The sequence below is a fragment of the Melospiza georgiana genome, chromosome 12, assembly GCF_028018845.1.
Source record: "Melospiza georgiana isolate bMelGeo1 chromosome 12, bMelGeo1.pri, whole genome shotgun sequence".
NCBI lineage: Eukaryota > Metazoa > Chordata > Aves > Passeriformes > Passerellidae > Melospiza > Melospiza georgiana.
In genome coordinates, this window is record NC_080441.1 from 4,616,617 (window position 1) to 4,638,084 (window position 21,468).

Consider the following 21,468-nt stretch of genomic DNA (forward strand, 5'->3'; position numbering starts at 1 on the left):
GTGCAGAGATGGGATTTGTGGTTGTGCAGTGGATGTTGGAAGAGGAGGGATGTGGCCACATCAGGTGTGTGATGGGAGCAGGGAGAGAGACCCTGCTAGCTCAGGACAGTGGTGATCAATCCCAGAGATGGCACTGCCCTCTCCCAGTGTCAATAGGAGATTCCCTTGCAGATGCAGGGCTGCTGCATCTCATGAAATCAGATACAGTGATTTAATTGAAATTGTTTTTAAAAATACCAAGTGCCTGATACAAAGACTCTGCAGATAATCCATAAAACCATTATGCTTCTCTTTCTCTTAATTTATTTTATTTATTTTATTTATCTAATTCTCTTATCTGATTTTTCTTACTCATATTAATGATATTAAATATCTCTACCTGAACTCCTTGTCTCAGTTCTCCATGTATAAATTTCAGACAACAATATTTTCTTCTGTACTTTTCTGAAAATTATAAATTCTGGGGCAAGCAGCTCTGAATTATTCTGTGTTCAGACAGTGCCCATCCAAGCAGAGCCCTTATGTTATCCAGGGGCTTCCAGCTCTGATAATGGTAATTTCTGAACCAAGCAAAATATTCCCTCTCTATTGCATTAAATGGGGTAATTGAAAGGAATCAGTGTTTTTGCTTCTGCATGCTGTCCTGCACAAGTGTTTATTGTATTTTCCTTGTTTCAGGAAGTTTGAACAGGAACCTGTGGTGGTCTCCAGCTCGTTGGAAACTTTTGTGCAGACACCAGGATGATGCTACAGCTGGAGATAATCCCTGAGTAAGTTTTCTGGAGGCCATTATGTCTCCCAGAGTTTGGAGGTTTTCTCTAAAGGAGACGTTGCTCTGTGTGCGAGGCAGACAGAGAAAGAGCATCGCCTCAAGGCTTTCAGTTATCACACTGCCTAAATAGCCCTTATTTTTAGTCAGAGTCTTCTGAATATGAGATCCCACTACAGGCAGGTGAAGTGACCTCTTTGGGTTTGAATCTGCTCCTCTCTGGCGGATGCAAAGCTGCAGCTTTGAACAGGAGCCCCCTCCTGCTCTGTGCAAAGCTCTTTGAATTGCCCCTGATAGGTTCTGAGGCTCCCCGGGTGCGTGCCAGGCTCTTTGAAGATGAATGCCCACAACGAGGGGAACATGAAACAAAACTCAACTCCCTTATGTCAGAGTGAGCAGCAGATTCCTCAAAGACCTGCAGCACAATGGTGCTCTTTGCTGGGCGAGAGGAAATGGGCTGTGGTTCACCAGCTTGTCAGAGCAGAGAATTGCAGAGCAGGGCTGTGCTTTGGGTGGTAGAGCAGCAAAAGGAAAGGTCTGGGGGCTCCACAATATTCAGGTCTGGCAGAACTTGTTTCAAGTTGGCTTTGTTGGGTCTCTCTTAGTGAAGGGAAATTTATTCTTATTAATTTTGCTTCCTCCAGAAGTTTGCTGTGTGTTCAAGGTGACAGATGTGCCACATCTTCTTGAGGGGGAATGTTTTCCTTTGTCTCCATGAAAATCCTCACCCCAGCTCCTTAATCTCTCTGTATCCACCGTAACTTTTTGGTACATTTTGGTGGTGACCACCCACAGTCCTCGGAGATGAAGGCCCTTGTGGAGCGGCACAGCTGTAGAAAGATTTGTTATTTGACTTATTCTGAATATTTCTGTGACAATTGACCTGAAAATATCCATTAGTGTCTTTTTTAAACCTGATGGATCAGTTCTTCCGGCCCTAGTGTGTGATCCAAAAATTTTCATTAGCCTCAGATAGATGAACACATTTCTTTGAGGGGTTAATGGATTGTAATGCAAAAAAATTGAACTGATATCTCAGGAGAGACTGGGTGTGGGAACAGAAGGGAAGGGAACAGGAAAACAGATTAAAAAACACCAAGAGAGATTTGTTAATAGTGGTTGGAGATATTCTTCTCACCTGTCCTGGGTGACTGCTCAAATGCAGATGTGTGAACTCCTGTAAAGCAAATGAGGAAAAGCAGAACCCTTCAGGCCATAATTCTTTTCCATATGTGATAGATCCCTCTTCCTTCCAATCAATTAATTGCATCCTAAAAACATCTATTTCTCACCATTGACTTTAAAGGGATTTTAGATGAGTGGCTCAGATATAGCTGTCTACACAGTAAGTGATTAAAGTTGGGTTAGATGAGCTGGCAGACTACACGGGATTTTTTTTCTTCCTTCATGCCAACCCTAAATCAAAAGGCATCTCATCAGAGTATTATAAAATACAACCTTCAGAGGGAGAGGCTTCTACTTCCATATTCTGGCATCTGAAGGGAGGAGGGAGACTCCCATCAATTTAGAGAGAGGTAAAGATTTCATCTCCCTCTAGAAATCATGGCCATAATGGGAAATTCAGACATTTATGAGATTTGCTTAGCCAAGGCAGAGCTGAGCATGTGGATGCTTCTGTTTGTAGTGTTGCAGCAAAAGCAGAATAAGAGACTATTTTTAGGGGTTGTTTTCATTCTTTTTTTGCCCCTCTTTGATTAAGTTAACAGCCCAACTTGTACCTGGGGAGGGGCAGACACTGTGTGTCACCTCACAAAATAAAACCCCGTATGAGCCCTCTCCCTGTGGCTGCAAAATGGGGGAAAGCTGGGAAATAGGGCTGATTGCAGGTGTTTATTAATGGGGAAACTCCCAAAGAAGCATTTACCAATTCACCAGAGAGGAGTTCTCACCAAAACCTCTTGCAAGTTGTGCCTGGTTTATGTTTTAATTTTAAAACCAGGTAAGGTTGTAAGAGAGATGAGCAAGTTACTGGCAATTGGTGAATATTTCCCTTGGATTTCAAAAGTTGGCAAACCTTGAATATTCTATAAATACCTTTTACATACCATAAATATCCATATATTTTAAGGCAATGTGAATTCCAAGGACAAGAGAAAGCAGAGCAAAAACTGGCTTAGTTTTAAATCAGAAAGGGACATGCATTTGTTTCCTCTAAATGTTAATTCCTCAACATAATGGGTAAAGTATCAAATTATTATTTAAACCCACAAATAAAGTGCAGGTCCCTTTTCCCATCTCTAAGTAATGTTCTCCTGCCAAAGGATAGGCATGGCTGTATTTTTTCCTAATGGAATCTGCATAGCTTTGCCCTGATAGTCCACTGCTGACTATTGATGGTGCAATAATTGGCTCTTTATTGGTATATTGTGTTTTCTTGGAGATTTTTCCACTTCCTGCAGTAAATCCTTTTTGAATTTTGCTCCTTTTATGGTTTGGTGTTTACAAAAGTTGGTAATACTGGTGGAACAGCAGGACTGTGAATAAGATTCAGGATTTTGATTTGTTGTATGTCATGAATTGGTAGCTGGTATCTCTCCTTTTATCTTTTTTAGTCGAAATATCTCAGTTGTTGCTGTCTATATTTAGCAGGAGAGCTCAATCTCTCTCCTCTATCTGTTTTCTCCTATTTGTCCCTGGCTTGAAGGGTTGGTGGCACTCAGTGGTGGATAAATGCAAGGAAATCTAATAATGCCTTTCTAATATACCCATTTATCTGCTATCATATTTTATTTTAACTCTTCATGCAACTGTGCAATCATTGCTCCATTGCTGTAATTGGATTTCAAAGTATATTTGTGCTATTTAATTACATCTATAGCTTCTCTATAAGTGCATTCAGAGTAATTAGCAATCTTCTACTTTTTAGTGGAATTATATTTTGTATCAACTGTGCTCATTTTTCTCTTCAAATTCTTCAACACATTTGCACCAGTTTTGCTTTTTACACTGGAATTTCTGGCATAAATAATCATTAAGGGTTTTTTTTTCCTCCCCACTGTGAATGTGAACAGTCTAATCCAGCTTTCACTGGAGTCAATGGTAATCTTTTCATTTCCTTCAGTGAAAACTGGATCAAGTTAATAGATTGCAAATTGCATTCAAGGCAAAGTCACATCTTATCATAGAAATAGTTGTGTAGCAACTCCTGGGGTATTGATGAAAGGTGCAAAATTGATTGTTTCCATTTTTTCTTACGGGGGTTTTTATAGATTCTCTTATCCAACTTTATTAATTTTTTAGCCCATAAGTTACAGCATTGCAATAACATTTAAAAGATTCATTTTAACTTGCTTTTCATGAAAAATTACAAACCTTTCCATTTGCAGATTTTTCTGAGTGGCTCTAGAACTTTGCTTTCCAGACCCCAAGTTTATCTGTTCACCTCCATTATGATGTTTGAGAATGGGCATTTTTAAGTTTTAAAAATATTTTATCTTAATTTTTGATTGCAAACCAAATATTTGACAATTTTTTTTGCCATTTCTCTTGTGTGCCTTCAGAGCTGTGCCAGTTCATGGACAGATTTAGTCCTCTTGCTGATGAATATGAAAACCTGCAAGCACTTCCCTCTAAAACTGTAATTCCAGCAAATTACATTCCCAAGTAGGCAGAAATTTATGATGTTCACTTTTTCCAAAGTGTCAATTTTGCCACTGTGGGATGGTAACTGTATGTACCAAGTAAAATCTTTATTTTTAAAAAGAAAAAATTATTGCCACTGGCTCGTTAAGGAGTTATTTTTCTCTTCTGCACTGCTCCCACTCTGTTGATTAGAGGTTTGTTGCTTTGGTAGTGTGCTTCTCCTCCAGGCTGTTAATGATTACAGACACCTCTCTAACCTGTAATTTTGGGGGAAGGTTATTGACAAGGTGAGATGACAACAATTGTAATTGTTTCTATGGCTTAGAAATGTCCTTCATCTCTGCTGGCCACGTGTCAGGGCTCGGGATTTAGAGTGAAAGTGGAGCTGATGCCCAGGATTAGAGACTCTTTCTCGTGCTATTTATTCCCAAATCGTGCCAGTTCATGAGGTGAGAAAGAGCACTGTGAAAGATGATAAATTGTTATTTAATTCCTAATGAAACATCAATGCAAATGGTGCTTATTCCACCCCCAGCAGAAGGTGACTTTGGTGGGGTGAGGATGGAGCCCCTTGGATCTCCAAGGAGAGATGCTCATCCTGGTTTGATTTCAGAGCCTCAGGAACCTTTGTGAGCTGGAGCATCTTCAGCTTCAAAAGGCAGGATGAAAATTATTTGTTCACCCAGCCTTTTGATTGAAAAGAGAGACATTGAACCATTTGTGTTGGAGATTTTGTTATGTTTCCAGCATAGGAAAATTGTTTATGAGCCTTAAATGGAAGAAAAGCCCTTAACTATGATAAGTTATCATAGTTATAACTATAATGGTTATACCTACATCATAGTTATATAGTTACTATATAACAGAAATTAATAGTAATTTCATTACTAATCATTTGAATGGAGCAGCATGAGCATTCATGCACTGAAATTCAAACTTTGAATCCTGCAGGTATTTCCATGTGAGAGGTGCCCCTCCACTGATGGGAGCCACATTCCCACATCACAGGGCACTCCTCATCAGAGGCTGGATTTTTCCAGTGGATGCCTTTGAGCACTTTGCACTGAAATTTTGTCAAAGAATGACTGGTGTTTTGCCACTTTAAAACCATGGAAACATCACAATGTTCTTTTAGAAATGACTCCGGGAATTAATTGCAAATGACTTATTAATGAAACAAATATTCAGCTGTCACTGGAACCAAACTCCACGAGATGCTTAATGATTATTTTTTGAGAAAACACTTTTGTGTTTGTTTGATCTGCCTCGTGTTAACAGCAGTAGGAAAGGAGGGAAGCATTTGGTGTCGGAGTGGAAACTTGAAACTGGCAAAAGGGAGAGGAAAAACATCAGCCAATGACTGGGAAATAGGTGAGAAGCCCAAAGAAAGAGCAGATCCCTAACAATCATGTTGGAAAGCTGCTCTCCTGGCCGGCCTTGTTGGGTAATAAGGGTTAGATCTGGAGGCTAACAGGGGAATCTGGGAGGGAAGGGTTTCACAGTAACATTAATTTTATCACATTCCTTGTCTGGAAAATGAGCATGAAAGGCTTTGCCTCATATGGGGTGGGTAAATGTTTGCAAACTGCAGAGAGCCTCTCAAATGAATGTGAAATATCAGCTGCAGCTCTGCAAATGACAATAAAAATGAATGTTGCTAATGACTGCATTGCTCATGGCTGTGGCACTGGTCTGGGATGCACCCCCAAACTTCCCTGACCTTCCCCAGTGCCCATGGGCCACCCAAGGGAGGTTCTCTCACAGGCAGCTGGCTGAAGCCATGCATTTTTCCAGGAGTTCTCCTTTGCAAGGGCCAGCTGTAAATAGGTAATCAAGCTTTTCCACGGCTGCTGTTTACAAGAGCAGGAACACGGGGCAGGACACGAGCGCGGCGGATCCGCCCGCCTCGGGAACACATCTCAGGTGTCCTTCTGCTGGTGCTGCTAAATTATTTACCACTCAGCAAGCCTGTGCCTGCGTGAGATATTGAAAGGAGGGAATCTGAGGTGAAACCCCATCCGTTTACCAGAGCTGACACTGGAATATTCATTATCACATTAAATCCAACCACAGTGAAAATGAAGGCTTCCGTTGATTATGTGCTTGCATAAAAGGCTTCTTTGGTGGCAGGCCCGTGTGCCAGCGATCTGAATATAAAATCAAGTAAGTGGAAACCATTTTTTTTATGGTAAATTTGCCTTCTTGGAAGTTATGAGACTTGGCAGGTTTAAATTATGTTTTAAACCTGCGGTGGATTATGTGATTTTTCTAACTGGCCGCAAGCAATACGAGATGAACGCACGCCACCCCAATCCCAGCCATGGGCCTGAGCCAGGATTTCCAATGCAAATAAAAAAGAAATGCAGATTTTATATGCAAGGAATGCTGCATATTTATCTCAGTGCAGTGTTGGTTTGGCAGGGTTGGTGGGGAGGTCTCCTCTTCCCAAGTGCTGGGTCTGCACTCACCTGCCTTTCCCTGTCCCTTTTCATCCTGAGTTTGTGCTGGAACACAGCTCAGAGACGGGTTTGATTGAAAGAGCCCATTGGATTTATGGATGTGGAAAAAGTACAGGAAAATACATAGGATTGGCCAAAAAAAGGCATGAGGTTTTTTCCCATCCATCCATCCATCCATCCATCCATCCATCCATCCATCCATCCATCCATCCATCCATCCCGGTTTTCCCCCTCCACCAGGGATCCTGTTGCATTAAAGGCTCACTTAAATCTTCTTTGGGAGGAGAAGAAAACGTAGAGATGCTGAGATGGAGCAGCACCATGTGGTGAGAGGCCGCCTCTGGAGCAGGATGTCCCACTGGAGGAGGAGGAGGGCTGGAGGCTCTGGGTCACTTAGGGCTGTAAAAGAGCTCCCAGGAAAACTGGCACAGCAATGGCTGGGTTTGGTGGTGGTGGGCATGTACAGGGATGTGAGAACAAAACCTATTTCTGATGGTGCTGAGAACGAGGATTCGCCCACCATTAGTAATTTATTGAGAGGTGTGACTGATTGCATCAGCACAAATAATATAAAAATAGATTAAAAAAAAATCAGTATTCTCCATCACATAATACTTACAAAATACTTTCTCATTTGGCAAACAACAGGTAAGAAACAGAATGATCAGAAACCAGATTTGCCTGGTCAAAGAAGGAGATGGGTAAATCTTGATTTGGAGCATGGTTGAGGTGAAGCCATCATCTTGCAAGAAATCAAGGGGTTTTTTATGAGAATGCCAGAGATAGTGGCACATTCTTCCCTTTCTGCATCCTGTTTTCATCTGTAATTGGAAATGTATTTTGTGAGAGGGAATAAAACAAACATCCAGTAGATACAAAAGCAGCAAGGACCTTCAGCTTTGGCTAATCCCTGTAGACAGCACAGAGAGAAACAAAATGTTCTGTAGCTATAACTGAAAGGCAAAAAAAAAAAAAATCTATGTTTAATAAACATTTAAAGGAAGAATTACATGTGCCACAAATCCCCTTTTATATTGCACTTAAAATCTCCTTACCTGCCCTTTAGTTTTCATGGTTTTCCTTATCTTCAGTGTCACTTAATCATATTTCAACAGGATTTGCTTCCTCGCTGCCCATCTGCTCTTCCTTTCTAGTGCAGCATTAATGCCACAACACCATCCCAGTAGCTCCCTTCTATGCCACTTTGATGTCAGACACCTAGGGATTCAGGATTTTTTCATTCAGGTTCAGACAGAAAAGAAAAATACCTGGTTTGGAGGAGTGACAGATCCTGATTTCAAATGGAAATGTCCAGAGCAGGTTGGGGGATGAAGGGGCAGCGAATGAAACTTGGACTCCTGTGGTTGGGGAATGTTGGGATCCAGTGGTGGTCTGTCGTGATGCTCCATGGGGAGCTTCTCCTGGCCCTGGGGAGTTGCAGACACTGCTCTGCTTCGAGCCTGGGCTAAGGAAGGGTCATCCTCTGAGGATATTCACAAAATTAATTAATGAGTGCAAGGCTGGCTTCACCCCTGGGCACCCACCTGACTTGTGTGGGCTGCACAGCTGGATCTGTGTTTGCTGGGTTAGAGACATCATTTGGAGAGTCCATAAATAAACCATGTGGTTTATTAATCCTAAAAGCATTGAATTAATAATCTCTGTGTTTATACCTTTCTCATCTTCAGAGTTAAGGAAGACTTTGTGTATTGCATCTCACCAGTTTAGGAGCAGAATGGTGTGGGAAGGGCTCCTGGAAAGGGGAGAATGCTTTTCTTTAGTGTTGACAGGAGCTCTTCCATAAAAAGTTATGTGCTGCTTTTTGCACTAAAAAAATGTAAAAAAAAGAAATATAGAAATCCATTCCAATTCCTCATGTAATTGTAAGTTAGTTCTTAGGTCATTGATGGGAACAGGTCTGTGGTACAGCTGGGGATATAATTCTCTCTCACACCACTACCTTTGCTGGACATTCAGCTCTTATGATAATTCATAAAAAATTCTTTTATAAAGCTATCTGATGCCTGCAGTGATCAATACTTGAACCTCTATTCTTGAAACATTTTTAAATTAGATATAGAGTTGGGGGGGAGGTTTCTTATATGAAAGTTAAGCCAAAGTGCAGTTAATCCAAATTCTGACGTGTTGGTGCCAGCAGAAGTCACTCTTGATATTTCCAATTAATATTTGCTCAGATCTCAGGAGGCAGAGCAGGGCTTGGTTGGCTGCAGGATTCCCCACTCTGTCTCTGAGTGGGGATCAGGCACAAATGCTGCTCGTCCATGCTGGGTGCTGTAAAGACAGAAAACACCAGAAACTGGGTGTGCTAAAGCAGTGCCAGGGGCTCTGCCCTTGCCCTGATGGAACACAACTCTGCACTGGCTCCTTGCTCACTCTGGGGTTGTCTGGGCTGGTTTTGGTGGAAACAAACCAAAATGAGGTGAGGCCACCCCAGTGCCACCAAGGAAAGGTGCCAGGAGGTGACGGGGACAGAGGGACACCTTAAGGACAAGGTTAGCAAGAAATGGTGGCTTGGAGGAAGGTGAAGGTGCTTTTCTTCGGGACACGGAGGTGACAGTGAGAGGGAAGAAGGCAGACGCAGGTGAGGAAGATGAAGCAGAGGCAGAAACCCTGAACCTTGAGAGGAAGGAGTTTGTTCCACTTTGGTTGGGTCAATGAATGTGGGGTGAAGGCAAGCACAGGTTGATTATCTGGGGGAAGAGGTTTGAAGGGGAAACGTGGGGCAGATTTCTGACCACCACAAGGCTGGTCATGGGGCTGGCACAAATGGAAGGGTTAGAAAAGGAGGGGTGGCTTTAGCAGTGGAAACAGGAATTAGCAAGAAAATGGAAAATTAAAACCACTCAGAGCTACATGGAAAGCATTGTTTATTGTTATTATTAATTATTGTTATTATCATTATTACTTTTATTGCATTAACTACAGACTGACTTGAATCTTATAAACAGCTTCTGTCAGAAAAGAAGAAAACAAGTTTTAAATGTTGACTTTTAATTCTACCCTGTTTATTAAGGACCATTAGTTCTGTTTTGCTAATATCTTGTAAGTAAACAGAGAGGGAAAATTCAGTGGGATAGAGATGATAAAGATGATGAACCACTGAAATTTGGTTCCACACTGGGCACATAAGGGAGAAAAGAAAGCCAATTAATGCATTACTAAAAGAGAAACACTGCTAGAAGTAATAATAATGGTTCTGTATTATTTATGGTGGATTTTAGAAGAGAGAGAGTTCGTGTTTATCCCGGAGCAGTCGACACGAAGGAAGAGAAAAACCCTTTAACCAAGCAGAAATTTCACTTGTGAGCTGTTAAAGGAAGTCGAGCTGAATATTGAGGAAAATTCAAAAAGATAAAAATGACTCCAATTTGGTAGTTCTTCACTGGTTCTGCAGTTTGGCAGCTGTCAACATCTCAAAATATCATCTCACCCAAACTGTTGAAAGAAAGAAACCCTTTGATTTTTCCCTTGAGACTCCCAAGCTGAAAATGGACTCTTTGTAGTCTCAGCCTCATTTCAGACAGTTTTTTTTTAAAAACATTCTTGCTGGCAGAAACAACTAATTCATAAATAGACTCTCTGTTAATTAAATAAGTTTTATCATTTTAACTTGCCTTTTAAAATGAAAAAGAAAGTAAATCTCTAACATTTCTTGCTTTATTATGAATCTTAAGGGACTAAGCATCACATTTCTTGCATCATTAATAATGCAAATTAGTTTTTGTTTGCATCTCCTATAAGTTTATAGTTAGAAGTAAATATTTAATGCACAGATCTGGGAAATCAAATCATGGCTAGTGGAAATTTTCCCTTAGAGTTATTGAAAGGTAATGTAAGAAAAATGGGAGGCACTGTGGTTTCTGTTTATTTAACCTTTCTTGCTCTTGCTTTCCTTTCAGTAGAACTCTTTGTGACTTGTCATTAAACACTTCTCTATTCCTGCAGTATCTGTTTTTATTATCTTTACAGTAGCCACAGAATTCAGCTTTTAATACCATTTAAAGGAGAGGTTAAACACATCCGTAGCCTACTCAGGGCTGTAAGGATTGTAGTTGTGGTCCTGATTACTGGCAAGAAAACCAGGTGATTATTTCTAATAATATCTAAAAACTTGTTGACTTTGTAGCAGTTTTTCTCTGTTTGCTTAATGAAGCAAAGGCTAAATCAGATTAAACTTGGTCCAGGGCCTCTACATCGTGCACAGAAATGCCTTGGGAGGGTAAAATACTCCGAGCTGTTTATTTGTTAGCACAGGGCAGACTTAATTTAGTGAATATATCCCATATTAATTTAGTGAAAATATCCCATATTAGGCTTCCTCCCTTTTTTACAAGTATTCTTGCAAATATTGTGCCACCCTCCGTATGAAATGTCTGTAGGAATGAGATTATTGCAGACAAATTACAGCTGTTTCCTCACCACATCTGGGCTTGCTGCAGTGACTCTTCTCGTGTGTGTGGTGGATAACAAAAAATAATAAGTATCCTGTTATTTTGGGCGTGAAATCTGATAGTGAAAAACACACCAGGGAGAATTCTTTGGTGATAAAAATTTAAATAGACCCATTTATCAATATGACAGAGATTTGACCTGAAAGTTAAAGTGTTTGGGAGTTAAGTGGGGCTGTGTAAAGAAAGTTGAGGCTGCGCTACAGATAGACCGTGGGGTTTGTAAGTTATTAAATCAAAATAAAAGGTATTGACAAAACAATAAATTGCCTGGATCACCCCATCTAATAGGTTCTGGGAGCACTAAATACATTCTCCACGCTAAAGATGTGTGAAGCTTTTTCCTTTCTCATACTTTTGTTCTTCTCCTTGAAAACATTTGCACTGTTGTTGGTTTTATAACAGACTTGGCACCAATTTGGGCCTGGGGATGCTTTGCCAGGGACCTGGCTCAGATCAGTGGTGGGGAGAGAGCAGGGGCATTGCTCTGCTACCAACAGGATTATTGGACTTTGCAGGTGGGGTACAGATCACTCTCTGGGGGATTAAAATAATAACAACAAACATAATATCTTTACTGGGAGAGGTATTTTAGTAGTATTTTCTGGGCAGAGAGCACTGCAGTGCTGCTCGCTCTCCTCAGCTCCATTTTCATGCTGGAAATCCATGGGATTCAGAGGAGATGCAGCATCTGGCAGGGGTGTTTTGAGAAGCAGGTAATGCCACCTCCTCATGTCACCCCCTAAACCCTTCAGGGTGACCAGCATCTTCCTAGGAGAGGGGCTGAGCTTGCTCATGGAGGAAAAGGAAAATACCTGCGGGACAAACTGGGATGGGAAGGTTGGAGTGAGTGGTGGGGCAGCTCTTCACCGCCAGAGTCATCAGCTGGGCTCTGCTTTTCCCAACTCCACGGGGCTGGGGATGAGCACCCCCTACCTCCAGCTTCCCTGCCGAGGAGGGAATGAGGCTGGCTCTGTTTGCCTTGAAAATGACACAGATTTGAGACTATTTCCCCTCCCGCAGATTCCTCCGTGGAGAGGAGCATGGAAGACATTACTATTTATAGTGCGCAGCGCGTGTGCCCAGCGGGACGTCCCCGAGCAAACATCCTACCAGTTTGGAGGTGGGATGGTTTCCAGCTCCCTGGCCCCCAGATGCCCTGTCCCCTCTCCCAGGGAGGTGGGAAATCACACAGGGGCGCCTCCCATCTCCCCTCCTCAGCTCTGCCTTTCTCTCTGTTCTGCTGAGATGAGATGGTCACCCCCCGCCGCGGAGCCGAGCGCGAGGCTCGGAGGAAAAGCAAGTTTTCAGCAGAAATAATGCAAGTTTTAAGGGAAGGAAAGGCCCCCAGAAAATGAAGGTATAAGGGGAATTTAGAGGATCTGCAGAGCTGGTTTGGGGATGGGCAGCTTGTGTGTGTGTGTGGGAAATGAAGATGGAAACTTGGTTTAACTGAAAGGGTTTGGGAGTTCCAAGGGGACGAGCACCAGCAGTGGGTCCTGGGTCTGTCACTGGCAATCCCTCCCTGATCACCTGGGTGTTCCTGTATGGGTTTGGGATATCAGAACCTCTTCATCTAAGCTTAATCTTGATATGGAAAAGATAGCTGACAATGGCAATAAAAATAACAGTAAGCAGTTGGAAAGGCCCAGCTCAAATCGTGCTCTGTCAACAGCTTTGCAATCTGTATAAATATGAAGGAAAGACAAACAGCTGTGATTTCTCTTTAAGAATGTGAGTATCCATTGTCACAGATTTAAATTAGGATGTTTTACTTGTACTGTATGTAAATTCCTCCTTGGCAAATAACCCATGTCCACTAATGTATGTGTATTTTGGGTCTGTATAGTTTGGGTCTCTGTGAAATACAATGAAATTTGATAGCACACAGAAATACTTGCATGGAATGTCAAGTTTTTTGTGTGTGCTTCTCACATATCCATAAATGAGTTTACACATTTCTAATTACTCATTCAAAAAGAGACTTTACAGCACTTTTAAAGGAGAGCCATTTTTTTCCCTACTGTGTTCTGTTTTTACAGCTTGTGGAAAGCTTATTTAACGAAAGTTTAAGTAATCAGCGAAAGTCATTTCTGAGCAAAGACTGACAGATATGAAGCCTCTTTTCACACTTCATAAGAGGTGGAGAGGGTAGCCATAAAATTTACAGCTGAATAGTACTCTGTTCAGCTTAAGTTATAGAATTATTAGTGTTCCAGGCATGTGAGAGGTTTTAGGGAGATGAAGTATTTAAAGTGATGCTCTATGTTTTGTGTAGCTGAGCTCTGAGTGCAATACTAATAACAACCCACCCTTCCAAAGGCAGCGACCTGCACGTCCCATGGGGCTGATGTTGTGCTAAAAATATGTGTTTGCAGCTAACTGAGCTTCATGATATATTAATAAAACCCCAGCACCGTGTTCCCTTTGCAGAGACTCACCTCTGGCTATGAAAGTATGAATTCCCAGGATATGGAAATGAGAGCACACAGTGTGTGGGTGAGGAAGGAGTGGGGAGGGAGGTGGCACTGTCAGCATCTCTGTGCCACCCCTGCAGCACCGGAACAAGGTTTTGCTGTAGGAGAGGCCTGGATAGAGAGTGGTGGACAATCAGTGACTTCTGCAGGTCAGGACCAATTGTGTTTAAAAAAGTGGAATAAAAGAGGAAGAGCTGGGCTGTGTTATGAGACTGAGAAATGGGAAATCTCCATCCCAGCTATAAAATTGAGTGTGGCTTTTAGAGGTGTTTGTAGGCATTTGAGTGTGAATTGTTCTACATATCATGAGGTGGCCACATGTTGTAATCATGGGTATTGCATACAAATATTTGTCATTGAATCAGAGAATGGTTTGGGGTGGAAAGGACCTCTTAATGCCATCCAGTCCAACCTCCCTGTCATGAGCAGGGGCATCTTCAGCAGACCAGGCTGCTTAGAGCCCTGTCCAAGACAACCTTGAATGTTTCCAGGGCATCTTCCACCCCTCTGAGTATCCTGTGCCAGTGTTCTGCCACCTTGGTAAGAAAATTCTTCCTTACGACAACATTAAGCAAAGAAAAGCAATTACTTAAGGAGCTTCAATATTATCCTTGTTTTTCCATCCTCTCAATCTGTTGGGTTTTTGTTGGTTATTCTGTTATGCTGTAGCTGAACCTGCTTACCCAGGAACAAACAGCAGAAAATCTTTTGTAATTCTTTAAAGCAAACAGTGTGAGATGGATCAAGTGTCACTGCAGCCACTCTGAGGCTGCCCAAGAACAGAACTGGGGAGGAATCTTCCATCCTCACTGCTCAGCCCTGGAGAACAGAGACACAAGGAGGTGACCCAGTGTAAAGCTGCCACCAGTACATGGCTCAAACACACATAGTGCAAGGTTTATATTTTTTTAAATTTGCTTTTATGTGAGCCAAATACAAGCAGCCTCGTAAAGCTCACTCTTGCACCAGATTAAAGAGGTGTCTAGGTAGCATTTATTGGTGGTTCATAAATCATGGTGGCACTTTGTGACTGTCCACAAGCTGGTTTTGCTGTTAAAGGTTTCAATCATGAAGATGTACAGTATTATTCCAGGCACCGTTGTAGTCCTACAGAAATTAAGCTGAGGTGTTTTTGGAGGCCTGAAATTTGTGGAAAACCTGCATGTGTGGAGTGATTTTCAAAGCTGAGTACTTTTACATGTACTGAGTACCTGTAAAGGTACATGGGTACCTTTAGTTGCTGTGTTAAGAAGCACTTCAACTAAATACATGAGATATTGTCCTGTGTCTTTATGCAATTCAGGAAAATCTCTCATCATGCCAGGGTGAAAATTCCCAGGGTTTCCCTCTACTTCAACCCAATTTAAGGTTTTCTGGCTGCTGATCACTTTGATTTCAGGTAAATATCTCAGTTCCAGGGGCAGTGCCAGGATTTCCCAGACCCTACAGGTTTCCAGCTCAGGTTGTTAATACCAACAATTGCCAACCCCATTCCTTTGACTCCAAACTGTATTCAGGAGGCGCTCGGTGCTCCTGCATTCAAACAGTTAATTTTCACTATGTTCTGTTAAAGAAAAGGAAAACTGTCACCCTGTCATTTTAGAGTCTGACACTAAGCTTGTCAAAAGAGACAGCTGTTAAACTGAATTACTGTTGACACGCAGAGAAACGGCCCTTGCCAGATGTAAAGGACATCTGCGGCAATGAAGTGGTACAGGGTGGCTTTTAAAATGTGGTCATACTGGTATTTGAATAGAGCTCTATGGCATTAAAACGTGGCCTTGACTCAGACAGTTTAAGGCAGCGAAGCAGAGCCAATGCCAGGCACAAAGAAGTGCTGATCTGTTGCTGTATCCATAACTTAGGCATGAATATGAAAACAGTGCAGTGTCAAAGCTATTAAGCTCTTATCGTGTATCCAGGAGGATGTGGGTTTAAAACACAGTGGGAAATATTTTGTATTTCTGGCTCCTTGGCTGTGCGGGTAGGTGAAGTGGAAATTCATAAGGTGGATTATGCGGGGAATGAATGGAAATAAGTCGTCTTGTCTTCAGCTAACAACTGCTCAGACAAGAATTGCAGAGGGCTTTAGGCTTAGGAAGGGAGGCTGGATGTGCCTTGCCAGCGTTCCTGATAACGCTCCCGGGATCTGGAGCACGTGGTGGGTGCTGGGGAGGGTCCCCTCTGGAGAGAGGAGTGAATAAAAACAAAAAAATCCCTGCACAGAGATACCTGTAAAATTCTGCTTGTATATATCAATGTGCTTTCCCTAAAAAAAGAATCAGGATACCAAGTTAATGTTGAAAAAAATACGGTTATTATGAATATTTTAGAATTTAGCAATTGAACCAACAGTAGGGAATTCTGCACATTATATAAGAGTGCAAGTCTTTGATTTGCATGTCTTTAGTGTAGGAATAAAGCTGTTTGGGGGGAAAAAAAAGTATCAGTTAAGCAATTTTGCTAAATGTATGAAAAATGAAATGTTATGAGATGAAGCATGTATTCATTATGAAATGAAATTGATGTTTGAAGCTAAAAAAATATATTCAGGCCAAACATTATTTTGAATATGTTAGCAGATCGTATCTTGATTTAGTTGTGTGTTTAGTGAGAGCAGAAACCAAAGAGTTTCCATCTGGAGGGGAAAAGGCAAATGGTATTTCCAAATGACACAGGTTAACGTGCTCCTTTCTGCAGGAAAACAGCACCACCAGCAACAACATTTTGCTCTAGACAAGGAAAAAGGTGGAAGATGTGGGGCTAAGAGGGATTTTCTCCTTCAAAAGAAGAAAGGTTGCTTTCCGGGCACCTGTGTGCTGAAATGGACTGAGATGCAGGTGAGGTGGACTTGTTCCTCTGCAGGGTGGGGGAAAGGGCAGAGTTTGCTTAGGTCTTGGGGTGCTTTGGGCTGGTGCCCTGCATTGCTCTGAGGGCATCCCTTTCCCATGGAGAACATCCCATTCTTGTAGGGAACATCCCACTCCTGTGGAGAATATCCCATTCCTGTAGGGAACATCCCATTCCCATGGAGAACATCCCATTCCTGTGGAGAACATCCTATTCCTGTGGAGAACATCCCATTCCCACAGAGAACATCCCATTCCCACAGAGAACATTCCATTTCTGTAGGGATCATCCCATTCCTGTGGAGAACATCCCATTCCTGTAGGGAACATCCCATTCTCATGGAGAACATCCCATTCCCACAGAGAACATCCCATTCCAACAAAGAAGATCCCATTCCTGTAGGGAACATCCCATTCCCAAGGAGAACATCCCTTTCCTGTAGGGAACATCCCATTCCCACAGAGAACATTCAGCATCCCACCCCCACAGTGCCAAGAGGTGTAGGATCCATGCTTGTGGTCCAGCTGGGAGCCTCCAGATGGGCAGAGACACGAGTTTAGTGTGTGATTTATGGAGGGGCTCTGGGCAGGGCTGCTGCCAAAGCTGACCCGAGGCCACCAGCAGGTGTGGCCAGCAGTGCTCCCACCACTCCATATGGCTGTGGTTGGTTGGGTCACAGCAGGAGAGGGTGTAACAGGTCCAAAATCCATGACTGAACATGAAATCCTGAAATCTCATTTATCAGCCGCTGGCAGAGCTCTGCCATGTTCTCAGGAGTGTCAGGGTTTAACCTCCGTGGCACAGGCAGTAGGCACAGAGTGTTTGAGCAGCCCCCAGGAGCCAGGGCATCCTGCCTTGTCCTGCTGGGGGACACTGGAGAGGAGCAGCCAGGATGAATGTGCTCCCCTGTGGGTGTGTTTTGGGGTTCAGGATGCTGGGAGAGCTGGTTCCCCAATAATAACTTTGATGGATAAATTTTGAATGTGTTTTAATCTGTGGAATGCCAGGAGCAGGTGGCTGCCCAGCAGGACCATCCCTGGGAGCCACTGGAGCTTCCAGCCTGGTGGAGTAAGGACAAGACAGATTTAGGGGGAAATTCCTTTACAAAACACTGGCACAGGCTGCCGGGGGAGGTGGTGGATGCCCCATCCCTGGAAACATTCAAGGTCAGCTTGCACAGGGCTGTGCTAGGACAGGGCTAATCCTCACCCTGCCTGACACAGGAGTTATTTGGGCAAAACCTCCTGTTCATCTCTAGAAGGAGGTTTTATTCTGCAATAAAAAGGGCTGAAATCTCCAACCCCCTTTTCAGTGCTGCAGGTTTTAGCAAAAGCAGACTCACCTGTTTCCACAGGTTGAATTTTGCTGCAATGATTAACTTTTTACAAACAAGCACAAAGTGGAACATTTAAATAAACAGGAACAAGCTTATGATTAGATGGCAGGTTTTTATTTGATAGCTCTTATAATGTCATCGTTAGTTTATTAAAGCTTACCAGGAAAAATCTCTTTCTCCTAATCTAAGCTCTTTCATACAGCTTCCCACTTTGATTGACACCAAAATAAAATAACTAACCTATAAATTATAACGTACGGTTTAAATGATGGATAAATGCATTATTTGTAAAGCATTGCAAGGATCAACATATGCAATTTCTAGAAAATAAAAAATATTTTACAAAGATAATAATAGGGCAGAACTCAGCTCTTTTTGTGAACATTCTCACTGCATGCTGGTATTAGGTGATCCTTAAGGTGCCCTCCAACCCAAACTATTGCATGATTCTCTGCTATTTTTAGTAATCAAACAGATCTGGGGGAAAAAATCCTGGTGTTATCAGTCATTTCAACACCAGCATCATCTAAAAATCTAAGTCAGAGAGTCACAAAAGGGTTTGGGTTAAAAGGGATCCCAAAGATCACCCCACTCCAACCCTCCTGCCATGGACAGGGACCTTCCACCAGATCAGGCAGTTCCAAACCCCAGCCAGATGGGTTTGAACACTTCCAGGGATGAGACAGCCACAATCTCTCTAGGCAGCCTGTGCCAGGGCCTCCTCACCTCTGCATTCTTCCAGAGACACCCCCAACCTTGTGAGCTCCAAATAAATAAATTTCTGTCATTGAGCTGCCCCCAAAATCCATGTCTGTAAATGCACTCCTACTCACCTGTCTGCTGATGCTGGAATCTTTCTTTCTTTCCCCTCTTTTCCATGCCCAGGAGTGAAACTCCCTGAGCATCCTGTGTTCCCTGGGAGATCTCTGTGTTCCCTGGGAGAGGTTCTGAGCCTGGGCAGGGTTAGAGCAGCTGGAGATCTCTGAGCCTGGGCAGGGTTAGAGCAGCTGGAGATCTCTGAGCCTGGGCAGGGTTAGAGCAGCTGGAGATCTCTGAGCCTGGGCAGGGTTAGAGCAGCTGGAGATCCCTGAGCCTGGACAGGGTTGGAGCAGCTGGAGTTCTGTCCCCAGGCTGGAGTGTCCCCTGCAGTGCTGCAGACACGGGAACGAAGTCATCTACCAGCAGAAAATAATGCACAATGGCTCCTTACAGTCTGCCTGTTTGTTGGGAGAACAGGGATCTCCAGGGAGGGAAGGACTCCCTGCTACTTCTTACACACCCCATTTTGGGTTGAGGTTTTTAATTCAGCTTTTATGTTGCCTGATAACTGCTCCTCACTGGAAGAAGAACCTTGGATAAATGGAATTTGCTCTGGCAGGGCTCTGCCTTGCTCAGTGAGGCCACCTCAGTGCTGGTGAGTGCCATTAATGGGTTTAAATTTGACTCTGCAAGTCCCAACATGGAAAACGTGCCTCTTGTCCCCAGAGCTTTGCAGCTTAAAATGAGTTAATAGCACATATCAGGCTAGATCTGAGTGCATATTATAAATGACTAATTTACCTCTCGAATTTAGCATTTCCCCTGCTTAGATTGTGATTTCTAGGAATAATTTCCTGTATAAAGGTATTTTTTTCTCTCTTTCTTCACAGTGTGAATTGAAGAAATATTTGGAAACAGAGGTGATTGTTAAGTTTCTGAGCTTGGGTGTTCATGGAGTGTTTCTGGCCAACACCTAAAATTCAGTTTCCAAGGCTGGAGGCAGCAAAAGGCAAGTTTTGTAAAGACAAAATGAGACCAATGAAAAGAAATTTCCTCCCAGCACATTGGGAACCCTTCTCAACAATAAAAACCACCAAAGTAACCCTGATGTTTGTGGATTTTGTAGCTCTGTGTTCAGTCCAAATACAAGGCAACATTTCCCCTGGATTTATGGAGTTTAACACTGCAGGGAGTTTGGGATCTTCACAAACTATAACCGTATTTTACTGGTGCCAAATCTTTTGTGATCCAGGCTAGTTTGTGATGGGAATGGGCTCAAGGTAAGGTCATGAGGAATTATATTGGTTTATATTGTTTCTTTCTTTCCTCTGTGTGGAATTCTCAAAAGCCGGTTGCTGACTGGGTTGGTAAATCCCATCCTGCATAAATATATTGATAAATACCAAAAATTACTCCTTTTTCATCTTTGTTTGCATTGAAGAGGTTTCTTGTTTCAGTGACTTTTTCCTTAGAATATCTTTTTGCAAGTCCTATGAAAAGCCAGGGAACATATCCTTAGTCCTGTCCCATGTCCATGTTTTAAGATCAATGTCACAAACATCTTTCAAACATTGCCTTTTTTCTCTTTTTGACCTTAAATGTTAATGTACTCTTTCTTCTTTATTTTTTTCAGAAGTTCTTTTATTATTTGAAATGAACATGCAGCAAATATAAGTTTTCTCTAAATTAAGTGGAAACTCCATTTTCTGCATATATTTTCTCATGTAATTAGCCATCAGGTTGGTAAAGAGAATCTGATTTTCAGCAGAGAAACAGAGGTTTCTTTATTTTTGCTTTATCTATAGGGGTTTTCCATATTTTATAAAAGCTGTAGGCACAGGTAAAGATAAGGAAAGAGGAGGGCAGGTATTGGTGTGCTCACTGAATAGCTGATTTAGAGAAATGGGGGTCCCCTGGGCCTGACTTGCAACCAAATGACCAAAACACTTTGCCTTTTATTTATTTATCCAGCTACTTAACACTTCTTACTGTTTCTCTTAAATGAATTAATTTACCCTACAAAGCACTCCTCGCAATAATCAATGACTCATTACACTGAAAGCCCGCAGGAAATACTAATTAAATGAAAAATGTGCAAGAGGAATGTGCAACTTTTGTATTTCTAACGGCCCAGATACTCAGGGCTTTCTTTTTATCCTAAGTTCTCATAAGTTACAGGAGAGGTTTTTGCCTTCAGCCACAGGGAGCTGAGGTGGCTTGGAGGATGGTGATATTTCCCAGACATACCAAATCCAGTTCATTTTTCATCAATATCCACAGGAAATAATAATCTGTTTATACATCATATTTCTCTGAGCTCTGTGAGGTTCTAGTTATGAATTCCTTCCAGCTGCTTTTCTCATTCCCAAAGCAGAATTGCCTGGGAAGGGTTATCCCTTATCCATCACTTACTCCAACAATTATTGACTGATAGCCACTGGTAATTCCAGGTCTCTGACAATCTTTGATAAAGATTTTGTGTTGTTATTGTGCTCTCAAATGCCTCCTCACCCATAAAGGCCTTGAACTCCAGGCTGGGTAGTTGGCACAGCCACCTTTTTGGGATCTTTGAATGGGAAGAGCTTAATGATATGGAAGATGAAGGTTTTATAAGGATAGAAATGCCAAAAATGGGAGTGGGTTCAAACCTCCTGGAGTAGCTGTGTCCTGCTCCCTTTGGTGAAGGGATTCTGGAGCACTCAAGGTTTCTTTTATCCTGGTCAGTGATTTTTGGAGAAAGTGTGTG

At 42.4% G+C, this 21,468-nt stretch overlaps 1 long non-coding RNA gene across 1 annotated transcript; it reads left to right on the forward strand.

Moving 5' to 3' along the window:
* Nucleotides 1-706: 706 nt before the first annotated feature.
* Nucleotides 707-20,582, forward strand: LOC131088627 (uncharacterized). The gene is made up of 3 exons (XR_009115133.1): nt 707-770; nt 16,478-16,617; nt 19,613-20,582. It is a non-coding gene; the product is annotated as an uncharacterized LOC131088627 (long non-coding RNA).
* The last annotated feature ends 886 nt before the right edge of the window (nt 20,583-21,468 follow it).